Genomic DNA, 18,519 nt, shown 5'->3' on the forward strand with positions numbered 1-18,519 from the left:
GCATTAAGGCAGAGTTAGCAGGATTCGAGCGCCTTCAGTATTAATTTTTGCAAAACCCACCTCTATCTTCTCATCTTTCTTTCTGTCTCATTTCTCTTCTGGCACAAGTGTTAGAAAGAGTTAATTTATGGCCAGATTGCTAAGACACCTGGGTTCTCCTTTTATATTTGGGGACTTAATGGTCTATCTTTCCACGTTAATCCCTGTCTGGTTTTTGGTAGCGTTTAAAACTATTTTAAAAACCCTCCTTCAAAATCTAATGTCAGTTAATACTTTTCATATGCTTAGAGATTGCGGCCGTTGAGTCCAGCAGACATCTGTTACGAAGAAACTTTGTCAACCTTACGATATGCTGACAGGTACGCTTTCATAAGTTTTCCCTTTCTGGTCTTGGTGCACATTGCGGTCAGGTGCTGGGCAAAATGACAGAAGATACCAGTTCAACGGGACTGACAGCTCAGAAGGAAGAAAGGGTGAATCTGTCCATAGGCAGGGGCGGCACATGAAGAGCTTGTTCTTTACCCTTATTAACGAACGGCATGTGTTTTTACAGGTAAGTTGTACGACAGAGGTAACTGTATTTCCTGAGGATTCCAGGTCTCCCTCATATGTGTGACTTAATTGAGCTTCTTTCCTGCCCTTTCTTTCCCAGTAACACAGCACCTCTAAAACTAAGCTGTAGTTTGGGGTCCCACAGCCCAACCGTGGTTGAAACGTAGAACATAGAAGTGATGCCTGCTGCCAGGCATTTGTCGTCTCTGCTTCCCAATCCCAGATCCCAGCGATAGTGCCACACAGAGCTATTCCTTCCTGCCCAGGAGCAGCTTGCTTTCCCGGCCACTTTCCCAGTCCGTCAGCTCCTTCTGGAGGAGAAGGTTCCCTCTCTGCTCCCCTTTGCTCTCCTCCTGCGCTTCCTGGGCCTCAGGACTGAAAACCGCTCTCTTTGCAGTCCTTTCAGGCAGGCTTTTGCTGGACTCCAGCACTAATGCCTTCTTATTCCCTCTCCCATAAAAAGAGGTCAGGCACTTACACCCCAGTCCGTTATCCCAAAGCGGGTGATGGCTCGGTGACCTTGTAGCCGCAGCAGCCTGGCTGTTTGCAGGTGTCAGGAGCAGAAGATTTAATGTCTCCAGCAGCAGTTGAGTCCTGCAGAGAGCTGAACTGCTTTCATGTGCCGATATGAACGCAGACCAACAAACTCCCCACGCCTGAGCCAGCTCCGTGCAGGGGCAGCTGGAGTTGTCCTTTGCCTGCCTACCTGCCGTACCCACACTTACAGTGGGTGAGGTGTGGTTTTGAAGTACCCCATCCCATATTGCCCTGCATACTAGAGGCAGAGCGGCTATGGCTCCATTGCTGCAAGTTAGGGTTAGCTGGAGAAGAGAAGGGTTTTCGTGGGCTGGCAGGGGCAAAACCAAACCGGGCTGTGATTGCTGGTAGCGGTACAGGAGAGGGCATCAGATGTTTCCACCCAAGGAGCAAAGTGGCTGTGAGACTTTTTCGCTTGTGAAGTTCCAGAGCTACATGGGATATTTCCGAACAGGGAAAAGAACAAAACAAAACCAAACCAAAAGTCACGTTTGATTGGAAACGTTGTCGTTTGCTGGGATTGTCTGGGTAACAGCTTCTTTTTTGTCTTTTATGTATTTTCATATTTAAAAGGACAAAACGGGTCAGGAACAAAGCAGTGGTAAATGCCAGTCCCAGTGGGAAGCTTCTAAGAGAACCAACCGCAGGCTGCAAATAACAAACTGTTGTGCAGACTGGCTGGGCTCGGGAGCACAGGGCGACCAATAGCCGATGGAACACGTACGTATTTCAGCATAAATACAGCTATGAATAGCAAGCAGATTTTGACTTCCCAGAACATTCTCAGGAGGCATTTTTGGTAATCTGTAACACCGAAGAAGTACGGTGGGAATGGAGCTGAGGAGGATTCGCGGGGGTTGGCTCCTGTGCACGCTCTGGGCACCGTGTTTTGTTGCTCACCTTCTGGTTAGACGAGGACAAGGAAGATGGCAGCTTTCATTTCCAGTTCAGGATGCTGACAGCAGCAACAAACGTCTCGGCTGTTCCGCAGCGAGGTGGGTTTGTGTCCCCACGTGCCGTACGGTCCCCAGGAGGTTTGGGTTGGAAGGGCTTGCTCTGCAAGAGGCCAGACCGCCTCCCACTGCATGGCTTCCTCGCTGCTGGTCCTCGTCTCTCACGGGGCTTGATATTTTACACGTAGGTACCCTGGTTAAAGCTGTCTTGCTGTTCACAAGAGGTGTGGTTTTTGCTGGCTGAGAACAAGTGGCAGATCTGGAGCACGCAGGCGACGTGGGAGTCCTGGCTGGAGGAAGCCCAGAAGGAGTGGGAGCACCAGCACACTGCAGTGGCTCAGGCGAGTTTCCCAGTAATGGGCATCGCGGGCAGATACCTTAACCTCTGCTCTTCTGCTTCTGATGTTTTCCCCTTCTTGTCATCTTTAAGACTCGTTGCTCACACACTTCTGTGCCAACAGTGCCCCGATGAGACCCTCCAGGGGCTTTTCAGCCTGGGTAAACTGGCAATAACGTAGCCCTGGGTTACGGGTCCACAACATAATAGCAAATCTCTCATGAGCTCAGATAACAGCATATTCTGTCTACTTCTAAGTACCTTACGGTTTCTTGGTTTCATTTTGTAGTTGTGAGAAATCATGACTGAAATAAAAGGTGCCAGTGAATGTACCGAGCCGTGTCAAAGCAGCTCAGGCTTGGGTCACTTCAAAGTCCTTGACAGGGAGAACCAGAGGTTTTCCCTTTAAAACCAGTCATGAGATGAACACCCTAGAACTTGGGGCAGATGTGTTCTTTGCACTTTCTGAAAAAAACCCAAAAAACAAACCAAACCCCCCCCAAACAAACCCCCAAAACCCAACACCCCCTCCCCCCCCTTTTAGTTTTGGGCATGTTTCTGAAAGCAACCAATGTTCACATGACTTATTTAGCCAGCCAGAAGCATTTCAGTAGGAGGCTGTGGCGGTGCGTGAGAGCCAAGGAGTGCATGACGGGCTGCTCTGGGAAAGAAGGGGCCTGATGGTGACTTGATGAATAAGTCGTTCAAGGCACACCTTCACTGAAAGGCCATACGCTGCTCCCCTCCCAGCTGCTTCTCACGAACCATTTTATTGCTTCAACATGGGTAACTGCCAAACAGAGGAGCTGGGAAATCGGCTCTCTGCATAGAGCGGCGATCGATTGCGGGAAGAGGGCTGGGTTTAATGGGGAGAGCAGAGCTTTACAGGAATCCCGCGCGTTTTGTGGGGGTCTCTTGATTTTTGCATGAAGCCTGCATCACGCAGCAAAGTTGCTGACTTAAACAAAAGTGCTTGATTTCTTCCTGACTCGAGGTCTGGAGCTTCTGCCAATAGAAGGAAGCGTGGAGTCAGTCTTTCAGCTCTAGTAATTGCTTGCTGATGGTGTTTGGTAAAACTAGGGGACATTCAGGGGCTGAATTCTGTCGGGAATGCTGAACCCCGTGTAGGGTGTACGGCTAAACGTGGTAGTTCAAGTGCCGCCTTAGGCCCATCGGTCTGGATGATGGCATCAGTCTTGGCTGGCAGCTGTCACAGGTGTTTGGGCACACAGGACAGGACCCTGTTCTGCTGAGGACAGCTCCTCATCCACTTACTGCATCGGCTCGTTTTCCTGCATTGATTTGCCCGGGGTGTGCTTTTTTAAGACGGTGAAATGAACTTAATCGGGCTTCTATTAGTTTTGAGTCTTCTCCCCAGCAAGCTGTTGGATACAGTTTTAGAGAAGTAATGGTGACAAGCCTTTGCTGGTGTGGTATTTTTTCACCTGTGTGGTGGAGAGAATACTTAAATTGGTAGGAGAGAGTCACCAAAAGCCTGGGCCTGTTGCACGTGTTGCCAATGTTTTTGCGGTTCAGCTTGTCAGGTTGCTGTTTGTCCAAGTACGTTTCAGAGCTGGATACTCAGAAGCCGTCTGGACGTGGTGCTGGGCAGGCTGCTCTAGGTGAGCCTGCTTGAGCAGGGGCTTGGACCAGATGACCTCCAGTGATTCTGGAAGGCCGCCTGCTTCCAGAAGAGAACTTCTGGAAGTTCTCTTCCTTGTGATTCTGTGATTCTAGAATTTGTGCTGGGAGGGGCAGGCACCGGGGCGATGGCACACCGGTGTGGTATGCTGGAAATGTCAGCTGCTGTCTCCCTCTCTTAGGAAGGCTGCGCGTGTGTTCTGTACTGAGACACTTAGCACCTATGTCTGTCTGTCCAGGTACGCCAAGCAATGTAAAAAGAGCGTAAGTTCAGAAGGGACTTTAGGAACTTTTGCTCGCTTAGCCACGTTAGACAGGGGCTGCGACTCTTGAATGAAAGTATGGTCGTGTTAGAGAATAACCATAGGAGGTGGCTGGGTAAACTGGCTCCAGTGTCAAATTCTGAGCTGTGTTGGTTTTGTTTGTGTTTTCCTTTGAAGGGAAGTCAAATCTATGGTCTTAGCTGTTGGGGGTTGTTGGGCTAGAGAGCTGAAATTCTTCCTTCTCCTTGCCTTCTGCTGTAGGTTTGGGCTTGTGGAGCATCCGCACAAACTCTGCAAGAGAATCTGTAGGCTGCGCTTGAGTGAAATAAGCCTGGCTGTGGAGTTCCGATACAGACCGTCTCTGTTATGCTAGTGGCTTTTTAGACTAGAACTTAGGCTTTGGATGAAATGTAGGGTGGTTGCCTAAAGCATCGGGGCGGGGGGGGTGTTTCTGCCTAAGTGGGAAAGAAATGACCCGGTGGTACTCACAAAGTCACCTGCTAACTCACTCACTAAATCCTCTTTCGGCTGGAGTAAAATATGGCAAAGCGCAAATTCACTGAACCCGACTACTAAGGTGCAGAAAGTGTCTTTTCCATCCACTGCTCCTCCAGCGCTTGTGAGCTGCCTCCTGCTTTTCTGGGGAAAATGTCATTGAACCAGTCGTTAATAATAATTCAAAAAATTCTGTCATTGTCATCTTTAGCTGTTATTCAACAAAGTGGATGCTGGTTTCTCAAAAGGACTTAGTTTTTCTTCCATTTCTTCTTCTTTGGCTTCTTCCCACTCTGTGTCCTGTTTCCTTGGAAAATGTGACCTGAATCGTGTCGCACGCTGTTGTCCGTTCTCTGATCACCAGGTAGCACTTCCCTGAAATCGCTTTAGCTTCCACATCTGGCTGAATGAAAGAATGATGCCTGTCAGCTGCAGCCTTTCTCAGTGAGACAGTGAGTCTCTACGCGCACGAGGGAGTTAAAAGTTGACTGACTGTGTCTCGGGTGGTGTCCTTTCTAAAAGGAAAGGGTTCTGCAGCTCTCCTTGCAAATTGTGTGTGTAGTTTCACACGTGTATGAGCTAGCGTAACGGCTTACTGCCACAAAATGGAGACGGACGAATTCCCTCTCCTTCTTCCCAACGCACTGTCCTGCCTCCTTCCTTGTGCCAACTTTCATGCTTGCTAGTTCTCTCTGCCAGCCAGTTTAACTCTCTAAGCTGGTGGAAAACTATCTACTTTTCTGGGTTCGTTTCCCATCTTCTTAGGCAGTTAACCTGGCTCGTAAAGTGCTCTAAAAAGTGCTCAAGTCAGTGCAAGGTAAGCCGCAGGAATACAGCAGTAGAACAAAGGAGCAGATGGAGAGATGGGAGGTGGCAGCAAGGCCTCTCTTCCTGCGGCAGTGAAGGCAACGTGTTTTGTGAAACCGTATCTTCAGCTGCGACTGAGCGTATTTTTAGCTTTTTCTTCAGTAAGCCTGTAACATTGTTGGCCTTTGATTTTCCTGGACTACCGTCAGTCAGAACTGACATCGCAGAACTCTGACTTGGCTGTATGTGATTCCACTTGAACATGTAATTTCTCTTTTTTTTTTTTTTTTTTTCCCCCTGGGGTTTTTTAATCCAGAAATCTGTCATCAGTCTATGACTTGTGGCATGTTCCTTTCTTTGGAAACAGTTCATGGTGTTTAGAGGTCATAAGTAGCAAGGGTGAAGAAGAACGGTAATTTTGGCAACTTGTGCACAGACCACTTTGGTGTAGCATACAGCAGGGAGGTTGGATTCTGGCTTCCTCCTGAACATGGAGTAGGCCTGTGGCATTTTACACTGATCTGTTTTCTACCAGACAGAAGGAGGAATGTGACTGTAGTTGTTGTTTTCAAAGAGAGCAGAAATGCAGTTAGTGTTGGATATCGCTCTTAAAGGAGAGGCTTCACGCCTTTAACCTAGTTCTATCTAACTATTTTCCCACTGTATGGATTTGCCAGTAATCCTTGGTTCAACTTAGCAGAATGATGCAAGTAAAACGTCCTGATAGCCAGGTCACTGTATATACAGTTCAGGCTTTATTGTGGAGTTTATTTTCCTAGTTCCATATTACCAAGCCAGATGTCTAGGAACAAAATGTTTCAAACGGCCATTGGCGTACTGGCAGAAACCTGGGCATGCCTGATGGTCTAGCGTTTTCACGTGCTTTTCTATGCAGTTAATAACTGCAGCGGAATTAAATTTAAAGTTCCATGAATGGTCCGGGCGTGGGAGTGTTACGTACTTGATGGTTCTTAGCGGTGGTATGGGCCTGATAAGCACATTTGTTGTGTACTGTAGGCAGGAGTACACTGTGTCAAGGTGTGAGCTTTCCACCAGAGAAGAATTCTTTCTGATTTGGTGGGGAGTTTGGGGTGGCGAGTGGTTTGTTTTTACGCTCAACTCTCCCCAGTAGAGTATCTTAAAATTTGATGTGCAATTTGGCCACGCCAAGTTCTGTGCTCTTGGCCTGTCCAGGTAGGCAGTGGCAAAGGCAGGGTGACGCAGGGTGACTCTTGTTCTTCCTCTTCTGAAATTTCTTCCCGTGATAATCTTCTCTGGTCATTCCTCCTTTCTTATTCAGCATCACGGTATTGCTGAAGGCACCTGTCAAAACAGCTGGACGTTGAAGGCCTTTGAGAGATGCTATTCACCAACCCAATAGATCTGTATTTGTATTTGGTATTATGGGTTACTCATAAAACATATGGATTAAATCATGACAATTAAACTGAGCCGGAAGGCTGGTCAAACTGTGGGGCTTTTTACTCTCTGGAGCCCCTGGATGCAGTGCAAAAGTTCATCCCGCTGTCCCTGTGAAAGGATGACAAGTACCAAAAAGCAAACGCGAGAAAACTACTGCAAATGAGTTGTCCCACTTGGAACTTGACCTGTGCTAGTTGTGAATGCTGGCAGGGCGGTCAGGCTGGCCGGCTGCAGCAGCGTCCTGCAATACTGGCTTTGCCATCGGCAACCTTTTTTTCCGAAGGTTGACTTGCGCTTAGTGCGGGACCCTGGCTTACACTGCCTGTGTTTCACGCGCTCGTTGTTTTCATGCTGGCAGAAGATACTGGAACATGTTCTCAGGTAGAGTGCTTGTGACCTGAAATATAGTAGATTCCAATGCCCAGGCTTTAGAGCATAACCTTTCTCCACAGAAGTACAATCTGTGTAAATGGTATTATTTATAAGCGTTTCCCTTTAATAACTTTGTGTTGCTCCCAGAGTCTGGTCTTCAGAACTAGCTGTAACCTCCTATGCCGTAAGGAAAATAGGTTATTAGTGCACGCTGGAAGAAGCAACCATAAAACTTTGCTTGCGGGAGAACATGTGTGCTACAGTTAATGCAATGGGCTTTGTGTGCCCATTGAAGTGGCTGGCTGTACTGGTTTGTGGCATAGGGTAAGGGTTCTGTTTGATGCCCGAGTTGGTCAGCATGTGTAACGCCCAGGAATAGCGAGCTACGTAGAATATCTTCCTTCTGAGACTCCATGGAGAAAGCAGTGCTATTTGAAGAGATGCTTGAACCTGTCTTGTCTTCCGGAGGCTTTTTCAATAACCCATAGAACTTGCAAAACGTAGTGAGCTGAAGTAGTTTGTATTTCCACGTGTGTGGAATATCTCTTATTTAGCCTCCTATTCAATCTTGTAAGTCACCTGAGCTTTTAAGTCCCCGTCCCCCGTCCCCCATCCCCCCAAAAAATCTATCTTGACATAGTGAAACGTGAACTGTCTGTGGAGCACCGATAGAGGTGTGGAAACTGAAAGGCCTCAAAGTTTTTGTACAATAGTGCAGAGATGTGATAAGGACTGGCAATAGGAAGGAAAGGACTGGAATAAGGAATATGGGGATTTAAGTGTAGAAAAGAATCCGTGTTTTAAGGTGCTGTGTTATGTTCAGGTGATAAGTGTATGGAAAACTACTTTCCAACTGATGAGCTATGAAAGTCTGTATCGCTTGTCATGCGGAAACATCAACGGTACATTTTCTGGAAGAGTTTGAGAGTGAAGGTAGTTAAGAACTTAGTATTCCTTAGAGTTCAAAATAAACACACAAGAAGTGAACAAGACACAAACGATGCCTGAAATCTACTAGAAGACAATTGGCAATAAATAATGAGGTACAAAATCAAGAGCAAGGACTAATGGAACCTCACACCTCTTACTGCAGCGCTAATTGAAATACGCTTTTTCTCGGATTGCATCTTACTACAGACTCGCATATCTGAGTAGACTTGAACTCGGTGTATTGTTTTTTTTCCTGTTATTGACCTTACCAATACCCCTGTGTCGCTTTTTGTTGGTGATCTCATAGGCATTAGAAAAGTAAAAGGATTCTCCTTTTGCTCTGCTGTGAGATCAAAAACTGTCCCGAGTGCCATTTTTTGAAGGAAAAGAGCTACAGGAGCTGTCTAGGAGATTACTTGCGGCATACTGATGAAACTTCTGTCAATCTCAAAAAGCAAATCTCAGTTATGGCTGACATGAGTCTGTTTTTGCATTTTTTTCTTTATTTACAGTGAAGAATGCGAGACCTATCAGCTCAGGTAACGAGCAGTCTGCTGCAGTTTCCAGAGGTGACTACTGAGGCACTTGGGGAAGATGAGAAACCCCTAGGTTCTGTGCTGAGCGGGAAGTTTTCTGGAGGTGAGCGTTCTCCTTTAAATTTGGTCTCGGTCTGAAGTTCTTATTGCCTGGAGGTTACCTGAAGCACAGGGTCACAGTATTGACTGTGTCAGGCTGGTGCTGTTGTTAAGATGCATCAGGTTTCGAGAGAACAGGAAGGAAGTTTTAACTATTAAAAATGCTAATATTAAAACCTTAAAACTAGTATAGTTAAACTTTGAAATTACAGCAACCTTCACCAGTCTTGTGCTATTAAAATAATTTAGTTAAGCATGCTGAGTCAGCGGGCCTTCCTCAATGTTGTGGTCACTCAATTTTTAATTAAATAAAAGGCAGTTTTCAAAAAAGTGATAGTGTTGTTTTGGGCCCTATTTATTTGTACCAGCTCAAGCTCTATGACCATCATAACACCACATGCGGAACTAGTTCTTCTACAACGTTACAGAGGCACCCCCCTCCCGCCGCCCACCCCCCCCCCCCGCTTTTTCTTTTCCTAGTCTGAATACAAACAGCAAAGGAAGAGGATAACACTGTTAAGCGCTGCAGCCATATTTCCAACGTATTTAACAGGGTGCAGATGAGTACCCAGGGAGAGCTGCTGAAAGTGGCTAAGCAGATTAGGTAGTTGACTTTCTAGGTGATCCGCAAGTAGAGCTAGCTGGGTGCCTACCTGGTTGTCTAGGCTCTGTTAGACCAGGTGGAATCCATCTACCTGACTGAAAGTGCAGTAATTGAGTTAATACTTCCTCCGAGTTTGTTCAGTGAAACAAAATGTGTTAAGTTCTTTCTGTCGTCAGCCCGTGTAAAAGATCAGATGTACTCATGCAGTGCCCATTTGACGATAATTTCTTGCTGCCGTCCAAATCCCTGCCCCAAGTAGGCGTGTGTCAAGTAAAATTAATAAACTAGAAATGAATTGGTTTAGATTTGTTATCTTTGAAGTGTGCTTTAAGACTCGTATTCCCGTATGTATTTAGACGATTTCTAGCCAAAACAAGCCGAATATGGGATGAAGTCTCTAGATCAATATGTTGTCATCTTCATCCCAAGCAGTCCAAATCCTTCAGTGCGGGAATGACAAGTAGAAATGCAAAATAATAAGGTTGTTAATATTAAGAGGTAGTGCTGGAGGATCTCCATGGGTGATTTTGAATAATTGACCACAACTAGGGAAGTCGGTCTTCCCTTTTGGGTACTTTTAGTGAAGGAAAGGGGCAGTGGCTGTGATTTTTCAGTTGTTTTCAGTCTTGTATTGGAAATTTGCTTTAGTCAGCTTTCTTTTCTCTTACAGGGAGAAATGGCTTGGCATGGCTGGCGTGTGGTCCTCAACTGGAGGTAGTGAGCTCTGTGACGGGAGAGCGGCGCTCTGCTTACCGTTTCCGTGGAGTAAAGAAACAGCCTCCCACCATTCGTGTGGTAAAGGATTTTTCCTGGCAGAAGAGAACGGGACTGCTGGTTGGGTTGGAAGAAGCAGAGGGAAGTGTTCTCTGTCTGTACGACCTTGGAATATCGAGAGTGGTTAAAGCAGTTGTTCTCCCAGGAAGGGTACGTACACTTTAATCGGAGGAACGAAGCTTTTGCGTTGTCAGGTGCTGCGTAATCCTGTTTCAGGAGAAGCTTTGGAGCGTCTCTTTGTAGGCGGTATTTTTTCTATCTTGCATTAGTGCAGACTGTCACTTCAGAGTATCCAGTCAAGAGAGCCTTGGTGCAAACTCTTGGGCTTAACGGTACCGTTATCTTTTGAGCTTACTGATTGTAAAACAAGTTTTCTGGGTTTATGGTAGAGCACATAGTTACCTAATTCTCCACTGCCACAAAAAGGCATTGAGAACTATCTTTTATTGGCCAGAGTGAAAAAGGAAAAAAACCCCCGCTGTTCCCAGTGTCTGTAACATACATTTCCGAAATGCTTGATTTCTATGTATGTTAGAAATACTGTCTTTAAAATATCTGAAACTTCCATAGTTGTGCTGTAAATGACTTAGACACATTCCCCTGAATCTCAGACTAGCAAGCGGGTGGCTTTAGAGCAGAACAGATTTTTATGTTGACTTAGGATAGGAAAGAAGAGCCGTTAGGGAGTTACCTGACGGATTGTTGAACGATTGACTTTCAACCTGCAGTCCTTGAATCGCTGCTTATTGAATATTGTGTTTGTGTAGATGGGAGAGGCTGGTGGAATGTTACTCATTTTTTTCTGTCTTCTGTAACCCAGGAAGTCCAATGATGTAATGTCCCCTAGTCTCATTATCTTAATGTAAACAAGAATCAGTGCAAGTTAATAGAACATCAAGATTGACTATATTGGTTTTTTCTTGATATAACTGGAAACAATGCTTTGCTTTTAAGTCTTATGGTCCTCTGCATTTACTTTCTTGTTTCTGATGTGCTAATTCCGGCTTCACTTTTGAATGATTTCTGTTCAGCTTGTCAAACAGCTTAAATGCTAGCTTGCAGTTTTCCTGTAGGTAACTGCTATAGAACCCATAACTAATCACGGAGGACCCAGCGTGAGCACTGAGCACCTACATCAGAGTCTGCGATGGCTCTTTGGAGTGGCAGCAGTGGCTACAGATGTTGGTCATCTACTTCTGGTGGACCTTTGTTTGGATGATTTCTCTTGCAGTCAGAATGAAATACAAGCATCGGGTAAGCCTGCAGTTTTTAAACTTGAATTTGAGAGTAGGAAAACTTGTGTATAAACAACATGCATCCCACTTGGAAGACACTAGTGTGCAGGCATTTCTGACTGCTGGTTACAGATGGCGGTTTGCCTTGGTATAGTCCCGACCTGATTAAAAATGGGAGTGGCTTAATACTCCTTCTAATGTTATAAATGCCCCCCTGCCACCAAGATCCGTACGTCACTATGATGCTTGCCAGTGAGGTGTAGGAATTTTACCACGTGAGTCAGTGCAGCTGCCTAAGAGGAAGTTGTGTCAGAGGCGCCCTATTTCTTGGGAATGTTCTTCTGCTTCTGTGGGTTGACTTGGGGCAAATTTTAGGCTTGCTTGTTAAAATGAATCTGACTTGTCAAAAATCGTGCATTTGGATGACTGAAATCTCTAATTTGCATATTTGGATTGCATACGCTGTTTTGGCTATTACAAGAGTGGCTTCAGGAGTTGGTGTCGCTTCAGCCAGCTTCATCGTGAGGCCCAAACGTGTGATTTATAGAGCCCAGGAAGAATTTGTCTACGAAGGTTACGCTCTTACTTGGTTTTAAAATACGAGTGAGAATACCTGTCCGATCAGAGAGTTCTTCTGTTCTTTGGAAACATACAAAAGAAAGCGTTGCATAAATGGGTATTTTGCCCCAGACGGTAGAATTGGATGAGACGTGTTGTCACGTCAGTGTTCAACATGCAGCCTAAATGGCCTGACACATTAACTCATGGCGTGGTTTTGTGTGTGTAGGTCTAGAAGTTGTCACTAGAATTCCTGCTGAAGTTCCACAAAGAAGAGAAGCTGTGACCAGAGAAGGGAGACATCTCTGCTTTCAACTACAAAATCCTTCAGGAACAGCAATATCAACCCTGTACTACATAAGCAGAAGCAATCAGCTTGTTGTGGGTTTTTCAGATGGCTGCCTGTCACTGTGGAATATGAAAACTTTGAAGAGGGAGTAAGTAGGCCTTTACAGCTGGCCATGCCCGGAGGTGCAGGGGTCTCAATTGTTTGCTTACGGAAGCATGTTCATGAAAGAGAACATTTTAGGGAGTGAAATTTTGGGTATAATCTTGGGATGTTTAGAAATCCTCTTCTGAAATAACTATTTAAAGTCATACATGGATTAAGTAGACCGCCTTCTCCCCAGTGGACTAGGATTGTTTTCCTTCTTGTGCCTGTGGCTCGAGGGATTGTGGAAAGCATGCTTCTTGGGGTTACGTCAAGCAGTTTAGGATGCGATGGAGCTCATTTTTCTAAGACGCTTTGTCCGATCAGTAGTGTTCAGTGAAGCCAGGAAACGTATGTGTTTTGATGAACCAGATTTTAGGAATGATTTTTCAGAACCAGCTACTGCAATTAGGGCATACATTGAGAAGCTTACGTATGTTAATAATGTGGGTTTGGGGATAATATTCTTTAAAGCGCCCAGGATGAAACTAGTGAGACACGAAAAATCAATAGCTGATCCGTGCCTGAAAAGATATTCTTTCCTACATGTCAGCCTTGTCCAAAATAGGGGACTGACCCATTCCAAGGCAACGTTGCGTGTGAATGAAAATTTGCTTGGAACACTTGGAGATGAGGATAAGGGGCATGTAAATCTATAAGCAATAGAAAAATTAAGAGACGATTTTATATCTGCCAAAGGGCAATCACACGTGAAATATGTGACCAAATTCAGATAGGGATTGGCTTAAGCAAACCTGCAGTGACTCACCAGAAACTGTTGGATGCATAAATAGACAGTGGAGGACTAACTGGGTGGCAAGAATAGATTGTGAAGGTACACGTAAGGTTCAGAAGTCTGGAGGAAAAATGCTTTACATAGCATCCGAGTAAAGAAATGAGAAAGTACTTGTGTTTGGCCCTGTCTTAAATTTGTTCAGAAGGTAGGCTGCATTTTAAGTTCAATATTGAAGTCGGCTGGAACAGGAGGAACAATCTTTTGCCTGGCAGGTGAAGTAATCATTTATGTTCTTCCTCCCTAGGCAGAGGAGGATATAAACCCAGGTTATTGCATTTGATGGACAGTAATTTCCTCAGCTCTTGACTGCTGCATAAAAAGTAGTCGCTTCCCTGACTCACTTGTCTGAGATGGAAGTGTGACCTTCTGTACTTTGGGGATAAGCACGGAAGGATAAGCTTTTTTCTCAGAAGATGCTTCTACCCTTCTACAAACAGTTAGGGCTCATCGTAGGCTCACAGGTTTTTATTTTTCTCTCTTTTCCCCTTTTCCTTTTTTTTTTTTCATTTTTTCTTTCTTTTTTTTTTTTTTTTTTTTCCCAACCACGTAGGCACCACTCTCAGCTTGAAGGAGGAAGGATTCCTGTCTATGCTGTTACTTTTCAGGAGCCTGAGAATGATCCTCGCAATTGTTGCTACTTGTGGGCTGTTCAGTCTACACAAGAAAGGTGAATAAAAAGTTACTATAAGCCACTGAATGCATTTAAATTTTTTTGTATCTTTGTTCACATACCGTTGATACATGTATATTTGTTTTGTTTATGTAGCCGTGCAGGAGATTCTCTCAGGTGTGGAAGGTGTTAAGCTTACACTGCAATTTTTACAGGATTTAACAGATGTGAAGAGGGACCTACTAGTGCCTACCTTCTGAAAGAAGGCAAAGCAACAGTGGCTGTATCTTTGTGCTTGCATTCTTAAACGATTTCCTTTGTTTCTTGAGGACTGCTTCACGATTTGTTTGGTACTCGCACCATGGTATGAAAATACCATTCAAAGTAGTTGGGGCTGCAGATCTCGAGCGCTAAACGTGCCAATATGACAGCCGGCTGCCCCTAAAGGAGGGAGGTGACAGTATTGCGGATTACCTTGTGCCAACTTGCGCGGTCTTTGGAGCCTTTGTGAGCCAGGCCAGCTCACCTGGCAGAGACCGATCCCTGTTGAGCAGCAAAGTCAATGGTTTCCTGCTGGGCTAATGACCCGAATCAGTATGTGGAAGGGTGCAGCGTGTGTATGCAAGAGAGGGGCTGGAACTTTGGTGGGAAGGGAAGGGAAGGGGAGAAAGATCTCTCTCTTTCAGCATCAGCAAGCTATTTAATCAGCTCAGCCGTTCACAGTGTGGCAGTCTTTTTAAGTTTGACTTTAAAGCAACAATTTGTAGTCCGTACAACATATTAAAGCTTTCAAATTGTATGGTTAGCATTTGCCCCTGAAGCTGTTAGTGTCCAAATGTCCTCCTTTGTGTTGTAGCGGCTGCACGTGACCAGTTATCTGATGGTTTGGGAAGTGGTGTTTTTCTTTTCAGCAAGAAAACATCAGTCTAGATCTAATAAAATGATAACAAGGCCTCTAAAGCAGCTTTGTAATCAAATGTCCTAATTTCTACCTTTTTCAGTGAAGGTGACGTCGTGAGTTTACATCTGTTGCAGTTAGCATTTGGTGACAGAAAACGCTTGGCCCCAGGACAAGTCATGTATGAGGTAAGGCGTGCACGTATGTGAAAAGATGAAAATAGTGATTTTGTCTATGTGAGTATCAGTGAAGTTGTCAGGGGTGATTTTTACCATCAAAATTCAGAGGTGACTGAAACCCCAATCTTTTGCTGAGTCTTCTTGGGCATGTTTTATGCTGCTGCATCTCTTGTAGTGCTCTAAGCACTTTGGCAGGTCGACAGGAGAAAGATGCTTTAATCGTTCTCCAGTTTCACTTTTGAACTTCTGCTTTGCTTTATCCTCTTTTAAAAGTTATTTGTAGCTACAGTCTTAGCAGTGGCAAAGACCTTGTACTGTGTGCTGCTTTGGAAGAAAACCCAGTCGTCGATATCCATTCCTCGCGTGGCTACTTTGTTCTGTCTCAACGCTTTAATGTTAAAATGGGGGACCTTTTACTATTTGGCAATGCTTTGCCTTGGTCATCTTCTTTTCCTGAAAAAGGTGTGACGAGTGTCAGATTTCACCTCAGAGGGTTGAAATGTTTCAGCAGCTTTGAAAAATGGGTCTGCTAAAATTTCCGGTTTTAAAAAAAAGCACACAAAGTGATTAAATAATGTGGTTTGCGTTTGTGACCTGAGAAAGCTGTGGTGTCGCTAGTGTGAGACTTTTAACCCTCTACAGACAGTGCAACCAGTAATACATTCACAGGCTTCTAAGAGGTGTCAGGCACCAGTCTCTGCCTTTGAGATATTTTACTCCCCTGCTGTTCCTGCGTTCCTGTGATGAGCGTTGTGCAAGGTTGAAACAGGAACCAATCTCACAAGGTAGTTGAAGAGAGAACAAAACAGCTGGACCTCTGGGGGGAAAAGTCAGGTTCTTCAGCTAGCTTCCAGATGAGCCACTTACACATGTAGCTTCATACCAAGACTTGCTAACACCTCCTGCCAAAAAAACCCCCCAACAACTCCCACCCCCCGGAAACAAACCCAGAAGAAGCATTAGTACAGGATCTGTGTTCTACAGAGGACACTTGGAGTGTCGGAATACTTCCCTGTAGCCACAGATTGGTCAGTACTACATGACTGTCTGCCTGCGTGACTGGCTGAGTCAAGTTTCTTGTCCGTCTTCCGTGGCAGAAAATTTAAGAGTTGTTCCCAATTGCCAGGCCAAATTGGAGGAAAGGAGGAGGAATCTACTGTTGACCCTTGTTCGTTGAAGAGAGTTCACAGAAGCTTGAAAGAAAGCTTGAAATCTAGTGCATCCGGCCATGGTCATGGAGCGCACCTTGACATTTGTCCTGCATGATGCTTGCAGGTGGATAGAGTATGCAGCCCCCACGTCCACATCAGAGTCTGACGAGTGCATCTCATTTGAAAACTGTCTTCAGATTTTACGGGTCAATAAAGTCATTATTTAACATCTTCCACGCAGTGGAGTTCCTTAACTTAGATTTGCTTGCCCCAGTGGAGAATTTAAAATACGCTGTTTTGCTTCAGAAGTTGTCTTCGGCAGGAATTGTTTGATATCTTTTTTCCCTTCCCCTCAGCCCTAACTTTGGGGGGGGACTGGCTCTTCACAGATGAATAAAAGTTGAAATTTCTAGCGGTTAAAATTCATCTCTAAGAGGTTGATGGAGTTGTAGTACTTTATCTGACGAAAGGGTCTTTTGGCACGGTGGACCTGTTCAGGACATCTTTTATTATAAACTGTGTTTGGTGATTATTCCTTCTGTAATAAAAATGGGATTCTTTGCTTAGGCTTCGCGCTAGTTTTTCAAAGAGATGGTTTAGATTTTCCTGTCTACTCTGCACATGTCTGTTATTTCCAAAGTTACTTGATAAAGTAGAATGAACTGTGCATACTGCAGAGCAAATTTTAGCGAGGGAAATGCTAAATTCTGAAAATGTGCAAAGCCCGTTACTATTTGACGCTTCATTCTCTTGCATGTCAGATGTAGTTTCTATTTGCCATCAGAAATAAGCTCATGGGAAATATACGGTACAATATGCATATTATATTATACATATATACATTCTTTCACATTTAGCTATAATGTATGTTTTTATCTCAAAATGACCTTTTCTCTCTCCTTTTATTTTTTCCCCAGGGTCTGGAATACTGTGTCGAAAGATACAGCTTAGGTCTCACAGGTGGAGTCTTTCCCTTGAGCGGGCAGGCCAGCGATATTAAATTACTTAGCTGTCAGACTGTAGAAAAACTTCCCAAACGTGTCGACGGAGAGGATAGCGTTAATGCAGGTTTGTTCTAATGTCCCTGTTTGGTTATTCTAAAATAAGTAGTTTTGGAATCTAAGCAATGAATGCTGTTCTGTACCCCAGTCTGTGAGTCTTGAATACCTTTACAGACTAGCTTGTTGGGCTTATTTAAAAAAAATAAATGGGTGCTTAAGTTATATGGGACTTCTTTAAAGGAAAAAATAAGTTGTGTTTTATGCTTGCTGACATGCTATAGCGATGTATGGTGGGGTCACCTGCATGAAGCTTGTCAGTCGTTCTATTCCTCCAGCTGTCGTCTTTGAACAGTAAGATGATGCTCCCCATTGCTTAGGAGTGTTACCTGAATTTTTCTTTCCCTGTTCCAACCTATGTCTGCATCTGCATCCAGCTGGTGGCCGGTCACAAGTGGTGTTCCCCAGGGCTCGGTATTGGGGCCAGTTCTGTTTAATATCTCTGTCAATGATCCGGACGAGGGGATTGAGTGCACCCTCAGTAAGTTTGCAGATGACACCAAGTTGGGTGGGAGTGTTGATCTGCTTGAGGGTCTACAGAGGCTCTGTGGAGGGATCTGGACAGGCTGGCTCAATGGGCCAAGGCCAACTGTATGAAGTTCATCAAGGCTAAATGCCAGGTCCTGCTCTTGGGTCACAAGAACCCCATGCAACACTACAGGCTTGGGAAAGAGTGGCTGGAAAGCTGCCTGGCTTTGGGCCCCTCGCTACAAGAAAGACATTGAGGTGCTGGAGCGCATCCAAAGAAGGGCAACAGAGCTGGTGAAGGGTCTGGAGAACAAGTCTTACGGGGGTGGCTGAGGGAACTGGGGTTGTTTAGCCTGGAGAAAAGGAGGCTGAGGGGAGACCTTACCACTCCCCCCAAGTACCTGAAAGGAGGCTGTAGCGAGGTGTAGTGTTGGTCTCTTCTCCCAGGTAGCAAGTGATAGGACGACAGGAAATGGCCTCAAGTTGCGCCTGGGGAGGTTCAGGTTGGGTATTAGGAAAAATTTCTTCACTGACTGTGTTACAAAGCATTGGAACAGGCTGCCCGGGGTTGAGTCGCCATCCCTGGAGGTATTTAAAAGACAGGGAGATGTGGCGCTTAGGGACGTGGTTTGGTGGTGGACTTGGCAGTTGGCTTTAGGGTTGGGCTCAATGAACATAAAGGTCTTTTCCAACCTAAGCAACTCTACGATTCTGTGATCTGCCTGTCCATTTCTTCCTCTCTAAATCTAATAGGTTCCTACACCTGCAAGTTCTTAAAGCAATAGCTTTCCTTGTCCATATACACAGTTAAAAC

At 45.1% G+C, this 18,519-nt stretch overlaps 1 pseudogene; it reads left to right on the plus strand.

Moving 5' to 3' along the window:
* The first annotated feature begins 2,244 nt into the window (after positions 1-2,244).
* LOC142028035 (protein ELYS-like) overlaps positions 2,245-18,519 on the plus strand; it is a 43,016-nt pseudogene continuing 26,741 nt past the window's right edge.

This window comes from Buteo buteo, unplaced genomic scaffold (assembly GCF_964188355.1).
Source record: "Buteo buteo unplaced genomic scaffold, bButBut1.hap1.1 HAP1_SCAFFOLD_110, whole genome shotgun sequence".
NCBI classification, from domain to species: Eukaryota; Metazoa; Chordata; class Aves; order Accipitriformes; family Accipitridae; genus Buteo; species Buteo buteo.